This window comes from Coenobita brevimanus, chromosome 52 (assembly GCF_032717465.1).
Source record: "Coenobita brevimanus isolate Jiangsu-jjx chromosome 52, ASM3271746v2, whole genome shotgun sequence".
In the NCBI taxonomy this organism is placed as follows: domain Eukaryota; kingdom Metazoa; phylum Arthropoda; class Malacostraca; order Decapoda; family Coenobitidae; genus Coenobita; species Coenobita brevimanus.
Window position 1 is genome coordinate 27753584 of NC_137005.1, and position 7054 is coordinate 27760637.

General features: G+C 43.1%; 1 pseudogene; it reads left to right on the top strand.

Moving 5' to 3' along the window:
* Positions 1-4347: 4347 nt before the first annotated feature.
* On the top strand, positions 4348-4466 carry LOC145400551 (5S ribosomal RNA; annotated as a pseudogene).
* The last annotated feature ends 2588 nt before the right edge of the window (positions 4467-7054 follow it).

Consider the following 7054-nt stretch of genomic DNA (forward strand, 5'->3'; position numbering starts at 1 on the left):
CGACGAGTTATTTCTTCAGCTTGAAAAAGGCCTTCTTAATATAGGTTATAGAAATTTGGGAGGGAAATATTGACGAAGAAGTAACAATAGCGGTGAGTGAATTAATCGGCGTAATTCATTATCTTCCCGTCACTGGGATAATTATAGCATGAATTCGATGAAACAAAAGACGACTTCACTCAAACAGGTAATTCTAGTACTATCATTGAGCTGGGAGTAAGTCACAGGAGCCTGTAGGTCAGTGTACTCACCGTTCACACTGTCACGGTCGACACACTGACAGTTAGTGGTAAAGGATTTAGAATTGTATTAAAGAATGAAGAGTGAGAAAATAGCCATTAATGAATTTGCAAATTTATAAACGAGACAGTTCACACACACACACACACACACACACACACACACACACACACACACACACACACACACACACGAGGTGAGTGAATAACACAGGTTAGTTTATTTTCCAGTCTCCCGAGTCGCGAATATTGTCATTCATCATTACGGGTCAGCCATTATTATAACAAGTCCGCCAGTTCATTATCCATGGTAATTGACCGTAATTCCCGTGTTATTTCAGAGCCAACAGTTAACTAGGGTCAACCTGCACGTTTTCAGGGACAGGGGTTAATTTCTATAAGGGAGTATTTGTGTCATTACCTCCGCCAACGAAGTTGGAGGTTATATATTTACCTATATTTGTTTGTCTGTCTGTCTGTCTGCTCAGATGATATCTCCTAAAGTTCTCAATGAATTTCAATGAAATTTTGTGAATGGGTGGTCCATGGGCTAAGGAGAAGTGATTAAATTTTGAGTCGAATCCGGAACAAGATCTGGAGTATCTCGCAAAATATCTCCAACAAGTTCTTAATGAATTTCAATGAAATTTTGTGGAACGGAGGACCATGGGCCATGAGAGAATTGATTAAATTTGGGAGCAGATCCGAATTCGGATTCTATCTCTACGGATCCGAATAATGGCATTGGCGGAGGTATGCGTTCTCTGAGTGCTTTCTTGTTTTGTGGTTGTGATAGTTAGGCTCATTTGGGCGAAGCGTTGTACTGTAATGGTGGTGGTGGCAATGACTGTGTTGGTGGTGGCGGTGTTGTGGTAGTATGATGGAGGTGTTAGTGCTATGTTGGTGCTAGTGGTGAGGCGATAATAGCATGGTATTAGTATTAGTGTTGTTATATGTTGTTCTCCTGAAGTTCACCATTTTCCTCATCGGGGAAATGGAGGTATAATTGAGGACAAAGGAAAGTAAATAGCAAAAGACTTGTTGGTCCTTTCGTCGTTGTTTGTTATAACTAACGAAACTATTTTTGGGTTGACATACAAGGACAGAAATGCAGGAAGGCTGCCTCCTCCAACCAACCAAACCCTCCAGTCGAGGCTGGCTGAAAATAGTAAGAAGGACCACCACGCAGCATAGAAAAAAGTCATGGAAATTTCATAAGGAAAAGGGAAAGATAATAATAATAGTTTACACTATCTTAAAAGTAACATAAGTCAACAGTATTATGTCAGTGTTGTAATGCGGTTGTGAATGCTACCTGCGAAAGGGTCCTTCACCATTACCAGGTTAAAGGTTATTAAGTCCCTCTGACATACAGACAAGTGGAAAGATCAATTTCTACAGCCGTCTCTGCAGTATTCCAGTCATACTTGTAAAGAGCACCTTCACTTTCATACAAAATTACACTTCCATACTAACCTTTCGTGCACTGACCATTGCTTTTTTTTTTTTTTTTTTTCTGCAGAGACATCATCATCAACATCATAGTCATCGTATCCCTGTTCTCATAGGCAATACTTTCAGATTCCAGTGACTCGGAACAGAATACAATCGTCTAAAGCTAGCAAGAGTAGAATATTAGATGTCTCGACAACAGACAGTTAATGATTATAGTTTTAACACTGTCAGGCTTCTATGGTCACTGCACGTGAACAAAAATAGTGTTGTATCAATCTGAATAAAGTACTGTAGAAGCAACCATAAAAATGCTGAAGATAGGGTGATTAGGATTTAGAAACACAACAGAGAAAAACAAAAATGTGCAGTGGACCTGTCATCAGAATGCCTAGGGATTTTGTGCCACACATTCATTTCGTCGTCATTCAAACCTTCGGAAGTAATACTCGTACCCCACAGGCAAGAACATCCATACACACGCGCATAATTTAACCTCATTATGTTTTCTACAGGCAGACAGGTGTTGGAGAGGGACGTCATCATGCGGTGACATCGGCAGAGCTGGGCAATTTAGTCCAGTCATACAAATTAATGTCCGTCAATTATTTCCAAATCCTCCGAAAGTGGGATGTGAACTGCCAGAGAACGGCAATTTCAGTCTGCAGTCAGCCGGGTTCGTGTGATGATGTACCTGGGGTGACAAACTACTGTTAGTACCTCATAGTGTTTCAGTCAGATTTGTGAAAAACTCTTGCAACGAAGGAATTATGACTCTCAGGTAATACTTTTAATATCGTAGCCTGTTACATTTATGTTGAAGTAAGTCCAATTTTACAGTTGCTGATTTTCATTACTGCTCTCGGGAGCTAATGACTCGCCCTATAAAAATCGACTGACTAGCCAGAATAAAATATCAGAGTTGTCTCGACCATGAGAAGGCTGAAGTGTTGACCAACTAAACTTTCACATCTCTGTTTCCGCCTCCACAGGAACCTTTGGTTATGAGTCTTTAGTGAGCTTCATGTCTCCTAATGAAGCTTTTTGTATTGGGGATTCCTTTGCTAAGAAATAAACTAGATATCTATGGGCGCAGCCTGTAGTCATGGTCTGCTTTGGTGAAGGGAAATAGAAAGAGTATTGATGAGGCTTAGGCAGGTGAAGCGTATGGAAAATGGGATGGTGGTGAAGTTGGTGCATCAGAGTACAGTTAATCCCTTCTCTAAAGTGACTGGTTTTTCATTTGAGTCTTGATACACAAAGACACTGCCATCCGTTTTTGGGGAAAGCTCACGTAGTATACGTATATGAAATGGTCTCCATTAACCCATTCTACACGACTGAGCTTGCTTCACTATATTCCCTTCTGTCAGCTGTTAATTTTTCATCTCCTAGGAAGCATTTTATAGTACTAGTACTGAAGTTGGTAACTGCAAATGTGGCGATTAGCGCTGAGTGTATAGATGCGATGTTGACTGAGTAATGGGGAGAGGGAGACTCAGATCTGGGTGGAAAATACAGTGAAGAATAATGGCAAACCATAGTTTTTCCCTTACACTCTTTTTTCTCCGAGCTGAAGGAAGGCGTAGTAGTCAGGGTTTTACACCGATCTAAAACCAGTCTTTGAAAGCTTCAAGATTTTCTGCTAAAGAGAGCACGAATAGCACCGTTAACATGAAACGTGTCTAACGCAGTCTAGTAAAACTTGGAGCTACCACCTTAACACTTGACCATAAAGGCATCGTTCGGTTTGAAACTCTGGCTATGACGTTCCTTCAGCCAGGAGTGTAAAAAGAGGGTTAGCAGAATCTATGGCTTATGACTGTACAATGCCTGAAATATACTTCTTTACTTGTTGACAGTGGATGAAATTCTGAATATCCTCCACTAACTTTTTTACTTGTGTGTATGCCTGCAGTTTCTAGTCATGCAGCATAAACACTTTAAAATATACATATGCCTTATATTTTATGTAAGGAAGAACGAACCGAAGGCCATGAGCCCGCAATAACAGTTCCCTCCAAGAGAAAAACAAAATAAGAGAGAGAGCCAAATTCAAGATCCATTCATTTCGAGATGCCTGGACACACTGCGTTTGAAAGACTGGAGATCATAGGCAGCAGGAAATACAGACAGAGGGAGACAGTTCCAGAGTTGACCTGTTGCATAAATGAAGGACTGGGAGTAACGGTTGACTCTTGCATTAGAGAGTTAGACAGAAAAGGGATGAGAGTTTGCTGCTAGACGGGTGCTACGCGCCCGTCGTAGAGGTGGAGGAATGCATGCAGACAGTTCAGAGGAGCAGTGACCATTAAAGTAGCGATAGAAAAGAGATAAAGATGCAACAGTGCGGCGAAGAGACAGAGGTTGAAGTAAGTCAGTAAGAGGAGGAGGGTTAATGAGACGAAAAGCCTTTGACTCCACGCTATTGAGAAGAGCTGTATGTAGGGAGCCTCCCCACACATGAGAGTTGAATTCCACACAGGGGCGGATAAAACCCCTGTATAGCGTCAACAATTGTGCAGGGGTAAAGAAAGAACGGAGACGGCTTAGCACACCCAATTTCTTGGAAGCAGATTTTACAAGAGATGTAATATGATCTTTCCAAGATAAGTCCCGAGTAAATGAAACCCCAAGCATGTTCAAGGATGATGCAGGATTAAGCCATGCCACGTTGAGTACACCGCTTCCCGTACGATCAGCGAAGTTAAGCAACGTTGAGTCTGGTTAGTACTTGGATGGGTGACCGCCTGGGAACACCAGATGCTGTTGGCATAACGTTCTCCCTACGTGTCGAGTGGGGTTGGTGGAGGATTAGTGCCCCTCCCTGTAAAACAATTAACTCTAAGCCCTTGGCCACCCCGTTTGGGATACATGGCGTCTGGCAATGAATGAATGAATGAAATTAGTGGGTATCCCTGTGGAAGATTTTGAAGGGTTGATAGGTGTAAGAACTGAGTCTTAGATGCATTAAAAACAACCAGATTTATTTTTACCCCAGTCAGAGATACTAGCCAAGTCAGACATTAGGTGTGCCATAGCCTCATCCCTTGTTTGTTGGTGTAACTGCTGAGATGGGCGTTGTGGGAACCGAATGGAAAGGTGAAGGATGGAGCCATCAGCGTATGAGTGGATAGGGTTAGATGTAAAGTACAGCTCAGAAGGTCATTGATGAATAGAAGGAAGAAAGTTGGTGATAGGACAGAGCCCTGAGGAACACCACTGTTGATAGATCTAGGAGAAGAACGATGGCCGTCTACAACAGCGGCTATAGAACGACCAGAAAGGAAGCTAGCGATGAAGGCACATATAGAAGGATAGAAACCATAAGAGGGCAGTTCGGAAATTAAAGATTTATGCCAGACTCGATCGAAAGCCTTTGAGATGTCAAGTGCAATGGCAAAGCTTTCACCAAAGTCCCGAAAGGAGGATGACCAGGAGTCTGAAAAGTAAGTTAGAAGATCGCCAGTGGAGCGTCCCTGACGGAACCCGTACTGACGATCAGAAAGAAGGTTATGATAGGAAAGATGCCTTAAAATTTTTCTATTGAGAATTGATTCGAAAACTTTTGAAATACAGGACTTTAAAGCAATTGGAGTAGACTGTAGCACCAGTCGAGCAGGGCAGTACTCCCGAGGTGGATGGAAAGCTGATGACAGGGAGTGCTCGAGCTCCCGTTTCATCAGCCCTCAGGACTAGTTCCTGACCATCCCCCTTTGCTGAACTTTTTCAGTGTCTCAGTTACACAGAGAGTAGGACAGCATGCTCTCCAGTACAAATTTCTCTATCTTCACCAAACTACATGCATAGTACACACTACACTTCCTATTCAAAATTTACCAAAAATGGCGTCGTTTTATCAAGCCTCGGAGTCCCCAGGGGAGGGGACCATAAATGCCCCCACCATCTGCCCCTCTCCCGGTGACGACTCAAGGTGCCTGGAACCACTGTCTGACTCTCTTCTTCTTCATTTCTGCAACATTCGCGGCCTTTCCTCTAACTTTCGCTCTGTTGAGCACCACCTCTCCTCCTCTAAACCTCACCTTCTTTTTCTAACGGAGACTCAGCTGTCTGAGGCAACTGACAGCAAACCCTTTTCTGTATCCTCCTACTTTCTCTATACTCATTTCAAAGCCAAAGGTGGCTGTTGTGTATATATACGCAACGACTTATCTTGCTCTCGTGTTCCTGAACTTGATTCTTCTGAATTCTCCACACTCTGGCTTCGGCTTTCCTGTCATTCTCTGACTAAATATATCTGTGCTGTTTACTTATCCCCTAATTCTACTGACTATCAAAAATTCGTCGACTATCTTACTTCTACGATGGAACACATTCTATCCATTTCTCCTTTCTCTGAAATCTCCATTCTTGGAGATTTCAATGTTCACCACCACCTTTGGCTCTCCTCTCCTTTCACGGATCCACCTGGTGAACAAGCCTATATCTTTTCTATCCTTAATGACCTAGAGCAGCTTGTACAGCACCCTACCCGTATCCCTGACCGCCTTGGAGAGAGCTCCAACATACTTGACCTCTTCCTCACAACTAATCCTTCTGCTTACTCTGTTAATCTTTTCTCTCCATTGGGCTCCTCCGATCACAACCTTATTACCTTAACCTGTCCTATCACTCCGGTACGGCCTGTGGACCCTCCAGGGAAACGTCGTCTGTGGCATTTTGGAGCCGCAGACTGGGAGGCCCTCAGGCAGTACTTCTTTGATTTTCCCTGGAATGATTATTGCTTCCATGGCCGTGAGCCATCTGAGTGTGCCTTGCGCATTACGGAGGTTATTCTCTCGGGCATGGAAGCATACATTCCTTTCTCATATCCTTTGACTAATGCAAGAAAGCCTTGGTTTAATCACGCTTGTTCTAATGCTGTCCGCAACAAGGAGAGGGCCTACAAAAGGTACTGGAGCCAACCCACCCCTGAATCACATCATCTTTACGTTTCTGCCCGGAATCGTGCTAAGTCTGTTCTTCGCTCTACTAAAAATAATTTCATCCATACTAAATGCTCTCAACTCTCCAACTCGAATTCTTCCTGCTCCTTCTGGCACCTTGCCAAAAATCTTTCTAACAACTTTACCTCATCATCCTTCCCTCCTCTTTTCTACTCTGATGGTTCTGTAGCTATTTCTTCTACTGATAAAGCAGATCTCTTCGCACAGACTTTCTCCTCCAATTCCACCTTAGACGATTCCGGTGCTGTTCCTCCATCACTTCCCCCCTCTGACTTCCTCATGGCTGACATTAAAATTTCTTCAGTTGATGTATTTTCTGCCATCACTGGACTCAGTACTAACAAGGCATATGGGCCTGTTGGGGTCCCTCCTGTTGTTCTCAAGAACTGTGCTTCT